Source organism: Saccostrea cucullata, unplaced genomic scaffold (genome assembly GCF_032062105.1).
Source record: "Saccostrea cucullata isolate Sc308-1 unplaced genomic scaffold, CSIRO_AGI_Scuc_v1 ctg8584, whole genome shotgun sequence".
In the NCBI taxonomy this organism is placed as follows: Eukaryota; Metazoa; Mollusca; class Bivalvia; order Ostreida; family Ostreidae; genus Saccostrea; species Saccostrea cuccullata.
The window spans coordinates 23,355-37,622 of NW_026930385.1; the positions used below are offsets into that span (position 1 = coordinate 23,355).

The 14,268-nt window shown below is 34.0% G+C and overlaps 1 long non-coding RNA gene across 1 annotated transcript in view; it reads right to left on the bottom strand.

The window, feature by feature from the left end:
- LOC134228373 (uncharacterized) overlaps positions 1-12,480 on the bottom strand; it is a 29,466-nt gene extending 16,986 nt beyond the window's left edge. Inside the window, exon 1 of the long non-coding RNA XR_009983974.1 lies at positions 12,181-12,480. This is a non-coding gene — a long non-coding RNA (uncharacterized LOC134228373). The remainder of the gene's footprint in view (positions 1-12,180) is intronic.
- Between the last annotated feature and the right edge of the window lie 1,788 nt (positions 12,481-14,268).

Genomic DNA, 14,268 nt, shown 5'->3' on the forward strand with positions numbered 1-14,268 from the left:
AACCACACTCTGAATCAGGAGCAGCTACATGAGGAGCAGCGGATTCTGCTAGTGCTTCATTGGATGGAGGTTTATGGCAGGACTCAAGTCTCTTTTGCCTCTTCCTCATTGCATCCTTCTCACGCTGTGCTCTACCAGTGAGTGATTTTCTCTTAACCATCTATAAAACAATAAATATTAACTAGAGGTACTATGGTAAAGGTCACAAAATAATACCCCTGCTACATTATTCTTAAAGTGCCTATTTGTAACTTTGTAAATGTGAGCGCAAGATTGATAAATTAATCTTATTAAAAACAAGAGGCCCATGGGCCACATCGCCCACCTAAGCACTGAGGCTAGGAAAGAGTAGAAATTGGTTTGTTATTGAAAAGTTTAAATCCAATAGTAATCCCATGACCAATCATAGTTTTGCTATTCTTGAGAAGATGATTTTTAAAGAATTTTCCTATATATGTCTATGATAAACTTTGGTCGGCCATTGTGGCCCCGCCCTACCCCCAGGGGCCATGATTGAAAAAACTTGAATCTACACAACCTGATGATGCTTCCATATAAATATAATCAATTTATTATGGCCTTGTTATGCTTGAGAAGAAGATTTTTAAAGAATGTTCCTATATATTTCTTTGTAAAACTTTGCTCGGCCATTGTGGCTTCGCCCTAGCCCCTGGCGTCATGATTTGAACAAACTTGAATCTACACTACCTGAGGATGCTTCCATATAATATGATAAATCATGGCCTTGTTATTCTTGAGATTTTTAAAGAATTTTCCTATATATTTCTATTTAAAACTTTGGTCGGCCATTGTGGCCCTACCGCCGGGGTTTATGATATGAACAAACTAGAATCTACACTACCTGAGGATGCTTCCATATAATATGATAAATCATGGCCTTGTTATTCTTGAGATTTTTAAAGAATTTTCCTATATATTTCTATTTAAAGCTTTGGTCGACCATTGTGGCCCTACCGCCGGGGTTCATGATATGAACAAACTAGAATCTACACTACCTGAGGATGCTTCCATATAAATATGATCAATTATGGCCAGGTTATTCTTGACAAGATTTTTAAAGAATTTTCCGATATATTTCAATGTAAAACTTTGGTCGGCCATTGTGGACCCGCCCTATCCTCAGGGGTCATGATTTGAACAAAGTTGAATCTACACTACCTGAAGATGCTTCCATATAAATATGATCAATCATGGCTTTGCAATTCTTGAGAACAAGATTTTTAAAGAATTTTCCTATATATATTTCTATGTAAATTTTTGGTCGCCCATTTTGGCCCCGCACTAACCCTAGGGGTCAGGATTTGAACAAACTTGAATCTACAATATGTGAGGATGCTTCCATATAAATATGATCAATTATGGCATTGTTATTCTTGAGAAGAAGATTTTTAAAGAATTTTCCTATACATTTCTAAGTAAAACTTTGATCGGCCACTGTGGCCCTGCCCTACCCCCGGGTGTCATGATTTGAACAAACTTGAATCCACACTACCTGAGGATGTTCCCCCATAAGTTTCAACTTTCCTGGCACAGTGGTTCTTGAGAAGAAGATTTTTAAACAAACCACCAAATTTTCACTTTCCAAATTATCTCCCCTTGAATGAGGGTGTAGCCCTTCTTTTGAACAAATTTAAATTCCCTTCACCCAAGGACGCTTTGTGGCAAGTTTGGTTGAAATTGGCCCAGCGGTTCTTGATAAGAAGTCGAAAAGGTGAAAAGTTTACAGACAGACAGACGAACTCAGACAAAATGTAATCAGAAAAGCTCACTTGAGCCTTCACCTCAGGTGAGCTAACAAGTGGCAAGAGTCTGTAGGGGTTGGAATTTTATTGGAAAATAGGAATGACGTTTCACAGAGTCAGACGACTCACAGAATGATAATTACATAAAAAAAATCTTCTGTTTATTTTGATTATATTGGATGATTATTTAAATAAATACAAGATGAGTTTGTGAAACACTATGCGCCCAGTGGCAACAAAGTTCGAAAAAGTTATTTTTAGCATATAGGTCAGTCAAGATCACAAGGTCATTGACCTTGGTGTCATTTGAAACAACTTTATTAGTGGAGTATGCATACCAAATATGAAGTCTCTATCTCTCATGGTTCAAAAGTTATGGCGAATGTGAAAGTTGACAACAGACAGACAGACAAACAGATAAACATGCAGACAGACAGACAGGACAAAAACAATATATGCCCTGGATCTATCAATCCTGCATCCCCTCTTACCACCCTCAACCAAAAATATATAATTTTCGCTTATGTTTTGTTCACATGAAAAAAAGTCATAGTTATACGCATACTGAAGTGTATCTATCCTTATGTATGTATACTAGATGTTTATTCATGTGTGTGTATTGGTATTTTTCCAACAGGTTTGAGAGTGGGAGAGAAAGGTGTATATGTTTTGCAAATACTTCAATAAATTTAATAAAAAAAAAAAAAAAAAAAAAAGTCATAGTCGTTTAGCTTTCCAAAACAATTTGTTTCAATTTGGAATGTCCCAATCTATTTTTAGATCAATGTAGAGGAAATAATTATTCATCTGGAACGTCATATGTAGGTCAATACAACGTAGTATTTTTTTTTAACATAGATGGATCTCAACCAATCAGAGAGATGGAAATCATTCTATTATATAATAAAAAGTAATATAGAATATCATGAATAGCACATGTATAGCACATTGGGTGTATTACCTTACACCGTCATATTAAACTAGAAATCTGACCAGTCAGCAAGGGCATGGATAACTGTGCTGACCAGGGGACATAGATAAACAAATTTAACATCAAAATATGTTTTTTTGCCAACTGAACTACCATACCAAAGAGCAATATATATGTAATCCCTGTTGAGATTCTGCTAGGCTAGATATTTGGACTGATGCCATCGCAGAATCCCTGGACAATCATTAATAATTCATGTCTGGAGATTAAGTCTCAACTTCGGTAGACTATAGCAAGAATTATTCACCTAGACCACACTGCCGTTCACTTCAATTAAGTCATTTAGTTGTTTATTTGACTCTCTGTCACTATCATATCATAGCTTACCATTTAGGCATGTAAATCCCAACATAAAAATATTCACTGAAATCTGCTTTCAAAATATGGCTCCCGTGACGAAATTGTTAACCTCCTCGAATAAAAGAGTTCCTATAGTCTGTTTTTACCCTATGTGACTCTGAACCAAATCTACTGTGGCTATTGAACATCACATAGGGTAACAAGAGGCCCATGGGCCACATCGCTCACCTGAGCAACTTGGGTGATGCAGATCTTTACCAGATTCCCCCTCTTGCTATACCTATCATGCCTAACAACCACCTTCCCTTTTTTATTTTAAAACTTTAGAATCTACACTACCCATGGATGCTTCCACATAAGTTTCAGCTTTCCTGGCTCAGTGGTTCTTGAGAAGAAGATTTTTAAAGATTTGTTCTATAGTTTTCTATGTAAAACTTGGAATTCCCTATTGTGGCCCCGCCCTACCTCCAGGGGTCATGATTTTAACAATTTAACATCTACACTACCAAAGGATGCTTCCATATAAACTTCAGCTTTCCTGGCCCAGTGGTTCTTGAGAAGAAGATTTTTAAAGATTTGTTCTATATATTTCTCTGTAAAACTTGGATTCCCTATTGTGGCCCTGCCCTACCCCCGGGGGTCATGATTTAAATAATTTAACATCTACACTACCCAAGGATGTTTCCACTTAAGTTTCAGCTTTCCAGGCCCAGTGGTTCTTGAGAAGAAGATTTTTAGTGATTTTTCTATATATTTTGTCTTTTCCTGATTGGATCTCCCCTTGTAAGGGGACTTGGCCCTTTATTTTAACAATTTAAACTCCCCTTTAACCAAGGATGCTTTGTACCAAGTTTGGTTTTTGGCCCATGTGGTTCTTGAGAAGAAGATTCAAAAATTTAAAATTTACTATATACGGACCACAATTAAAATGTGATCAGAAAAGCTCACTTGAGCCTTCGGCTCAGGTGAGCTAAAAACAGACAGTGTGGTCTACTTCAAATTTTAATTGTCTCGTCAGCACTTTATATTCTTCATCATATATGAATTAATTTGTCTCTAAATCAACAAAATTTGCAGCTATAGGATTGGTGTTTTGAATATTGGCAACATTTAAGAACACCTGCCATTGAAGTACTACATACCAAACAATCTGTTGATTGATTGTATGCTGTTTTACGTCCCATTCAAAAATTTTCCACTCATATTGGGACGTAAAATTGCTATCATATTTCAGCTATAGTCATGATATCTGCCATTTGTTTAAAATAATGGTTTGTATGTTTTTTTTTCTTTTCTCCTACCTGATATGCTTAGACAGATTTGTACCAAGTTTTTCACTAATTTACATTGTTATGGAGGATATACTTATATCATCGGCTTTTGATCGTTTTCTTCCTCATAACTGTCAAAACTTTCTCCATTTCTCCAATGCCAATTTGTTACTTTCAATTAAAAAAAAATGCATGTACTAAAAACTTTCAATAAAACTTGTAATGAATTGAATAATGATGACACAATTAAACCGGTTCGCATATGAAGTGTGACAAAGAAAAAAAGATAACTCTTACAACAATGTAATTTTAATTTGTGGAAAATTATGACATTTTTATAAATATCTATTGATTGATTTTTTTTTAAAAGTCATGCGCAAGTGCTTATTAAAAATTCACTTGCCCGCCGCTAAAATTCACTGGCTCCAGGCGTCAGGCAACAGAATTTGTCAGATCCTTTAAGTATCAGTTTTTTTGGCCCATACATTCTTCATCAGAAATTTTTTTAAATTTTTCTTTGATTCCCTATTGTGCCCCCCCCCCCTTCCGAATCCCAGGTGGTCATGATTTTCATTAAATTACTAAGACAGTACTGAAAGATGAGTCAAATTTAATCTTTCATTTTTCTTACCTACAATTCTAAAAATAGATGATTTTAATGACTTTTTCCCTAATTTACATTGCTGGATTTTATTAAAAAAAAATGTGATTTGAAAAATAATAAGGAATAATGATTCATACCAACTTTAATCACCCAAATGCATAAATACTAAATTCTAAAAATAAAACTGTGAATAATACAAATTTGAGTTTTTCATTTAATTTGAATTAGAAATTTCAAGAAGTGCCAATTGTAGAAACATTTTTGAACTGTCTGACTCATCTGCGTCTGAATTAATATTCACTGCGGAAGTAAACAATGGATGATGCATCCGCAGTCATAATACAATGCAGGGTAGTACTTTGTTGACTAGCATCTAGCATACATCTTAATTTAATTCATGTGTTCTCCCCCCAGCTTTTGTTTTCAGGCTTCTGACAGTAAACTAATAAAAATTTAGAATTTACACTACCTAAAGATGCTTCCATGTAAGGTTTCAGCTTTTGTGGCCCAGTAGTTCTTGAGAAGAAGACTTTTGAAGTTTTTTCCTATATACATTTCTATGCAAGATTTCAATTCCCTATTGTGGCCCCATGCACCACCAGGGGTCATGCTTTGAACAATTTAGAATCTATAGAATGCTTCCAATAAGTTTCAGCTTTCCTGGCCAAGTGCTTCTTGAGAAGATTTTTTTAATGATCCCACCCCATTTTTATCTTTTCTTGATTATCTTTCCTTGTGAAGGGTCTTGGCCCTTTATTTTAATCATTTATACTCCCCTTTATCTAACAATTCTATGTACCAGGTTTAGTTAAGGATGGACAGACGATTGAACAATAGACAAAATGTGATCATAAAAGCTCACACGAGGTAAAAAGAACAACAAAGTGAAACATTAGTTGATTACATAATATTTCCATTTCTAATTTAGCTCTCTGTGATAACTCTTTGAAAGTAAGCAGAGTTGATTTCTTGATAATTCTACCGGAATGTAAATTAGGCAGGTCGATAGGCCAGGAGCTAAGGAGGCCTAATATGCATGAAAATTAATCTCGTGTGTATCCGTCTCTGTGTCTGATGCCAAGGATGCCAAACATGCATGTAAATCTCCTGCTGCCGTCTTTGTGTTAAACGTTAGTGGGTGAGGACTGTTGAAATTCGCGTGGGAGCCCTTGTATAATTCAAATCTATGACTACATTTTTTATCTGTCTGAATCTACAATTTTATTTCACAATGAAAGGGAAATATAAGGAATCACTGTCTAGTTAGTATAGTATGCCAGGACATCAACACTAGTGGGAAACATGGGATAATTTGCATAACGGGCGAAATGACATAATACAGATAAAACAGAAAAAACATATGATCAAGTGTATAATAGCAATTTATTGTATATTTTGGTAAAGAACACTTTGATATCTCTTGAAATCACCTACTTTAGAAATTTATTTTTCAAGATTTCCAAACGCCAGATTTAAAGTCCATCGATATCACACTTATTTTGCTTTTGGACGCTTTAATTGCTTTAATTGTAAAGTAGAAAAATCTTGAATTACCACGATTCAAGAATGAAAATACGATATGCATATGGTTGAGACACATGATTTTGCATGACAAAACCGAAATCTGCGGAACAATTAATTCAGGTCAGTTTCGGTTCTCTTTTTCTAAATTTGGTTTGGTTCCTATTGGTACAATAGAGAAGATTTTAACATTAAAATGGGGTTTATAAGTTGTGAAATTAAAAACAAACACAAACAAGAGGCCCAAGGGCCTTGAATCGCTCTTCTGATAAATTGTACAATCTATCACTTCTATTAGAAGCATCCAACTCTATTAGTATCATAAGACTAACAAAATTGCATCAACTTACAAAGTTTGATAATATTTAGCCAGTTAAGACTGAAGATATTATAATATAATTATAAAATACCATATGTAGGTCACAGTGACCTACCTTTTGATTGAAATTTTCTGAGGACTCAAGATACATTAATTGACAAAGACTGATGATTCTAATTAAATAAGTACCTAAGATATTCAAAAGTAGGTCACCATGACCTACTTTTGGTCAACATTCTCTGAAAACCCAAGATGCATCATCTGACAAAGTTTGATGATTCTAAGCCAATTAGTACCAGAGATAATTAAATATAGCCATCAAATGTCAAAAGTAGGTCACAGTGACCTACTATTTGGTCGACGTTATCCAAACACCCAAGATGCCCAAACTGACAAAATTTTATGATTCTAAGCCAATAATACCCGAGATCAAAAGTAGGTCACTGTGACCTACTTCTTGTTGGACATTCAATGAAACCGTAAGATGCCTCAACTGACAAAGTTTGATGATTCTAAGCTAAAAAGTACCTGAGATATTCAAAAGTAGGTCACCATGACTTTTTGGTCGACATTCTCCGAAAACCTAAGATGTATCAACTCAAAAAGTTTGATGATTCTAAGCCAATAAGTACCGGAGATACTTAAATAAAGCCATAAAATGTCAAAAGTAGGTCACCATGACCTACTTTTTTGTTGTCACTCTCCAAAAACCTAAGATGCATCAACTCACAAAGTTTGATGATTCAAAGCCAATAAATACCTAGGATACTTAAATAAAGCCATAAAATGTCAAAAGAAGGTCATCGTGACCTACTTTTTGGTCGTCACTCTCCAAAAATCTAAGATGCATCAACTCACAAAGTTTGATGATTCTAAGCCAATAAGTACTGGAGATACTTAAATAAGCCATAAAATGTTGAAAACTAAGGTCGTGACCTACTTTTTTCACAAAAGTTCAAGATGCATCACTGAAGTTGATCCGAAAACCAAATATGCAACCACTCACAAAGTTTGATCATTCTAAGCCAATAATTACCTAGGATACTTAAATATATCCATAAAATGTTGAAAGTAGGTCATCGTGACCAACATTTTGGTCTACAATTTTCAAAGACCCAAGATGCATCTACTGACCAAGTTTGATGATAGTAGGTCTGAAGGTAATCAAAATATGCATTTTAAACAATTTGAAAAGTGAATGTCTTTGCAAAATTCAAAATTTTTTTTCATAAATATGTTTAAATGAAAATCTGCCTGGTGGTTATGGAGATGCATCAAAGTACAAGATTTGATTTTCCTGAAATCTCCCTTGTGTGTCTTATTTTAAATAATGGAGATTTAATGTTTTTAAAAGGATGTCATTAAAGTTCAAAAATGGGTCACAGTGACCACAAGCACAAATGGACATTGTTTGAGGCCTTTGGCTCAGAAGCTAATGAAATCAACTGACAAAGTTTGAAACACATTTTCCTTAAAGTGTCCAAAATATTCCTTCAAATTAATTTGAAAACAAATGTCCGCAAAATTTACACAAAGTAGGTCACGGTGACCTACTTTAGTTTACAAATGATGTGAACTCGTACAAAAGAATATGTCATCAACTTAGGTTTTTCATGTGATTTGATGATCCTAGTGTACAAAAATTTATAGTAGGCAAAATATATACGTTTTTATTAATTGTAAATTTAGGTCAACTTTGTTATATAAATAAAGTGACATGAATGAGAAATCCATCTTTTTCAGCCTTAGGTATTTTATTCTCAAGATCAGGGTCATTCTCAAAGACCCAAAATTTTAATCTTCGACATAAAATCCTGATCCTTGTATGTAAGTTTAGTGAAAATCTGCCTGGTGGTTATGGAGATTTTTTTGCAACCAATACTTTTGGTTTTGTTTTCCTGATTATCTCCCCTTGTTTAAGGGTTCCAACCCTTATTTTAGTATAAATGAGAGCCCTTGGGCTAAGGATACCCTGTGACAAATTTGGTCACTAACAGGATTGGCCAAGGGAGTTTTTCTAACGAAATTATATTTAGTTATGGCCCATATTCTAAAAAGTTTACGCACACCGCACAAATGGCCATAGCATTAGCTCTTTGAGCCTTTGGCTCAGAAGGGCTAATTAAAATTGACAAATGCAAATCTTTGAAACACATTTTTCTCTTCTTTTTTTCTTAGCATCCTTCTTTTTTAAATTGGTGGAGTGCAGGTATAGGTGTCCAGTCAACTCGTACACAAACCAAGTCGTACACTCATACACAAATCAGAAGTCAACTCGTACAAAAGAATATTGTCATAATGTCATTCCTACTTAATAGGTTTTTCTATGTGATTAAGGATTGTTTTCCTCAGTGTACAAAAATTGAGAAGTCAACTTGTACACAAGGGTTTTTCTTGTACATTTCAATCTATTTAATGCCTCTGATTTTCCAATATTGATTTGCCCATAATTTAAATTTGAGGCATCAGATCGTACATATTTTTGTTATATAAATAATTTATTTGATACATGAATGAGAAATCCATCTTTTTCAGCCTTAGGTATTTTATTCTCAAGATAGGGTCATTCTCAAAGGCCCGATCTAACTAAAATTAGATGTAAGATCAGGCCCAACTTAAAATTTTGTTTCTTTGCCCTTAGCCGACTGACCCATGAAAATAAGCCCGACTTAAAATATTTTATTGTACTTTTCATTTACAATTTTTTTTTTTTTTGTTTCTCGTCCATTTTTTTCACATAAAAATATTAAGGCTTTGATTTTCCCTTTTGTCAGTCGTGTATTGATGATTGACAACTGAATGATGTGTTTGACACCCATAGCGGGAAGAAAAAAAATAAATAAAATTGTTATACTTTAATTTTATTTCCAAATTCAAGTGGAAAGAGCACAACAGTAGTTTTAAATGTTGAAAACACCGAAGGATGTCATGATATTTCAAGCGCCGAGATTAAATTTGGGGTCAGACTTATAACAGGAAACAGACAATATTTCGAAGTTTTAATATACTAACGAAATTATATTTAGTCTAGACAATGTGTAAACGTAATTTAAATAAAACATGTCAGACAAGTCTTATTTCTAAATAACAACTTTAAAACATGTAATCCCAAGAATAAATGCATGTAATGAAAGTAGGGATCGACATTAACAGTTGTCCGATTGCGCGGGACAAGTAAATCATCAGTTCGCACAAGTGAAACCTTCGACGTACTTGTCTGATCGGGCAAGTGGATATTTCTGATAGAAACATTTTTTTTTTAATCTTACATTAGTTTATAAACAAAACAATTAATTGAACAGTTGATTTTCGCCATAATCAGGACATTGTTTTTGTCTTTATTAGCGTTTCATAGATACTTATTACTGTGACCTTATAAAAATGCTAGGTTGAATGAAATATTTTTTGAATCCTTTGTAGAAGAACAAAAAATGCGCTCTCCGAAATAAAATTTTATCAAATGAACTAACTTTACATTCTGTTGAAATAGATATACATGTAATAGAATAGTTTTTATCTACTCACTTACACAGTCAATATAAATGCCGAACACCAGTGGTTATTAGCATGATAATACAACATGGTATTGCTGTTTTGTTGCCTCAAATGCTGGGGAAAAAAATCTTCAAAAAAAAATTTAAGGAAATATTATCAGGGAATTGCTGTGTGTGTTTACAGGAAACTAAATTATAGAAAAATTGTTAAGTTCAAAATAGGCCCCCCCCCCCCCCCCAACCACAGAACCCTTGACCCTGGGACCATAAAATTCATAATTTTGATAGAGGCACTCTTTTTCATCCGTGATCTAATTTGCAACGCTTTGTAAACAACAAATTAAGTATATACAGTCAAACATTTTCTTCTTAAAGAATTTTACAATGAAGTTCTCCGTTCGGACAAGTCTTAAAAGTTGTAGTTGCACTTGCCCAAAGGACAAGTGAATATAAAAGTGTGTTGTCTATCCCTAGTCGCAAAAAATTTTTTAATATTAGTCGCAACTTAGCACCCATTGAATGGAATTCAAAAAAAAATTTCCAACTGTTTCCATATATTGTTTAAAGTAAACAAAGTACTGTTTTCCACTTTTTTTGAAAAGAAAAATCAATTAAAATTTTTGTATTGACATACAAAGATAGATATGCAGCTTATAGTATTCCAGATTTGTTTAATAAGTACTAGAATAAGTACATTTTGTTCCATGAAGCAAAAGTTCCAATAACAAGGAATATGTACACGACAATATTGAATTTCTAAAATTTTGATAGTAATTTGATGTCAAAAAGAAAAAAAAAAATTTCCTACCTACCTACCCATTGCTAAAAATCTGGGTCAGTAAAAGGCAAACAAACAATATTTTAATTTAGGCCTCAGCTCACATATTAGCTACAATAATCTAACAACATCTCATAGAGGGTCACAGCAGAGGTCAAATTTGGAACACCTCTAGACTTATTCACTTCAACAATATATGATGAATTTGCAGGCAAGAATTTGATTGGTAGATTAGAATTTGACCTCTGACATGACACTCAATGGGATGTTGTTAAATGCTAGTGTAGCTAAAATCTAATTTTAATTAGATTGCCAAGAAACACTTATGTAATCAAGCACAAAAGGCAATGTACTTATAAATCAAGAACTAAATTCATATTAAGGTCAAGATCTAGTAAATGACTTTAGACTTATTTTTTGGTGCTAGATCCATTTAATAAGACATACTGTAGATCACTAAATTTTCACGACACTTTATTTTCGCAAGATGGTCATTGATTCTTGGTAAGCGAGACAAAATTTTCACGAATTGTGGTCATTGCTCTATATAATCTTAAGGAATACTATTATTCGTGAGAACTTTATTTTCGCAAGCACATTGCCTCGCGTAATTACGCGAAAATAAAGTTCTCGCGAATGAAAAGTGATTTATAATAATCAATTTAATCAATTTCAGAATTGTATAAAATTCAAAATAGGGTATTTTTATGACATTCAATTTGAAATCATATGAAAAGTAAAGCAGATACTTATATTACTTTTAATTTGATATCATTTTAAAGAAGAGGCCATGAATACAAAAAATCACCGTTTTCTTAGAGATTGTGGGCAAATCTGCATGGATACAATTTTCCTTTGAAGAATATGAAAAAAAAATCCCATATTCATAACTGGCTTTCTTAATTGTGCATTGAAAATGACAGTTTAAAATACAGTTTTTCATCTAGTTTACCTTCCAATTATGCCCGAAGCACCTTATTTGACCAAGCTAAAGTTGTAAAGCATCAATAAAGGAATTTATTTCTCAAATTTGATAAATCTGTGGACAGCTTTCCTTTACTAGACCTAAAGTACTCTCCCTTGGCCGCCATCTTTGACTAATGGAAATTTTCAATACACCAAAAGTATAGGATACTTACCTCAAATCTCTTTGACCAGGCTCCAGCAGCAAGTAGCAATTAATAAAATTCTTGAGTCTTTCAGGATCTTTGAAGACTTTCTTCAATTCTTCAAAAAAAACTTTGTCTTGATGTGTAACGTAATGCCGAAGTTGCAAGTCTCTGTCTCAGTGTCTGCAGCAGCAGTGCTCCCAAGCAAGGAAATGACGTCACATTGCGGCAAGGGGTAAATCTAGTTTTCCGGATGCCCGATTCCTGACGGTCCCGGAACAATACATAGCACGAGACGTGAGATTACGTAAATGTTAAATATAATAAAAAAAATATATATATTGATAGTAATTGGTTAGATATTTCTTCTCAAAAAGTATGATTTAGTATTTCAGTGAAAATTAGTGAATGATGTTACATGTAACACAGAGGAGTAGTCGCGAATTTAAAAGTGGGGGGGGCGCTCAACTCCAGAAATTCTTTGACAAGCAAAAAAAAAATGAATAAAAAAAATAATAAAAAGGAATTTTCCAAACACAAAAAACTTTTTCGTGGGGGGGGGGGTACTTTGTGACTATGTGTTAAACAAGAGATGGGATTAAGGAACGAAATACATGTTAATAACTTTCAGATGTCAACACACGGGGTAGCTTGTGATCCTCATTTAATTTTGTTAGATGACAGCTAGATGCTGAGTGAAACAGAAAACGTCTAAACTTAAATTTAGAACCCACACTCCGTATCCCAAACTAAGGAACACAAGAGGTCTTGACAGATTTAATTACTATATTATACAACTATTACTTTAAGAGAAATGCTTACTCAGTTATTGTTGAAAATAAAATACATTTGTCATAAAATGAGGTTTAATGAGGTTTAATTTTATTTCAACATAGCTGTGATTTTGTTCTACATATTAAGTGGGGGGGGGGGGGGCACAGACATACTCTTGCCCCCCCCCCCCTCCCCCCGCCATCTGAAAGGGTGGGCTAGTGCCCACACTCCCCCCTTTGACTACGCCTATGTAACAGGGACCTAAACATGCTAAACACATTGTATTAATAGTGATTTCCTGTCCTCAAAATGAGAACTTATCATAGCTACATCTCTTAAACACTAAGAGACTAAGACACCAAACGTATAGGAGTGGTATAGATCCTGCTCAGTGTGCAAAACTATTGGGGATACCATCATCCACCGTCACCTCTGGTCGTCACTGGAAGTGATCAAAGAAATCGAAAATTTCAACTTTTCTTTTTTGAAACTTTTTTTGCATCATATTATAGCATCTTATTTGTACATTTAGTTTCAAAATGTATCAGTCCCACCGGAACCAAAAACGACAACTTCCGGTTATAAGAGAAAAACTACATAATTTGAGTATTTTTACTTTTTCTAAATAAAGTAATTTGTACTGATTTTTGGATATGTTATTCATTCTGCATAATTATGTCTACAATAACGTGATTTCCTGTCCTCAAAACGAGAAGCTATCATAGCTAGATCTCGTAAACGGTAAAAGATATATTAAGACACCAAACTTACAGGAATGGTAGATTTTGATATGTAGGCAAAACCATTTGGATTAATATCTCACATTAAGAGATCAAATAAATCAAAAATTTCAACTTTTCTTTTTGGAATCTTTCTTAGTAATATATTGCATCTTTTTTGTAGTTTTGAAATATGTCAGTCCCACTGGAAACAAAAACGACAACTTCCGGGGGGGGGGGGGTCCTACGCGGGGATGTACAAGTACCCCCTCCCTAAATCCAGATTTCCCCCTCAATTTTTGATTTTAGTCGTTTCTAGGCGAAAATTTAACAAACAAAATAAACTGATAAAGGAAGCCTACAAGTTTGTAAATAAAAACGGAATAAAATCTCATTAACGAAAAAAACTTCTTATGTACATTTGTGTATTTTCAAAAAGATTAGTGCCGGATTGAATTTATTAATTAAATCTCTCTCTCTCTCTCTCTCTCTCTCTCTCTCTCCGTACTTTGCAAAGAATTTTTTTGTTGTTGTGTTGCTGCGTGTGGTGATATTTCATTACTAAAACAATTTAATGAATTGAATGTGTTATTGTTTGTGTTTTTTTTATTCCATTACCCTATAA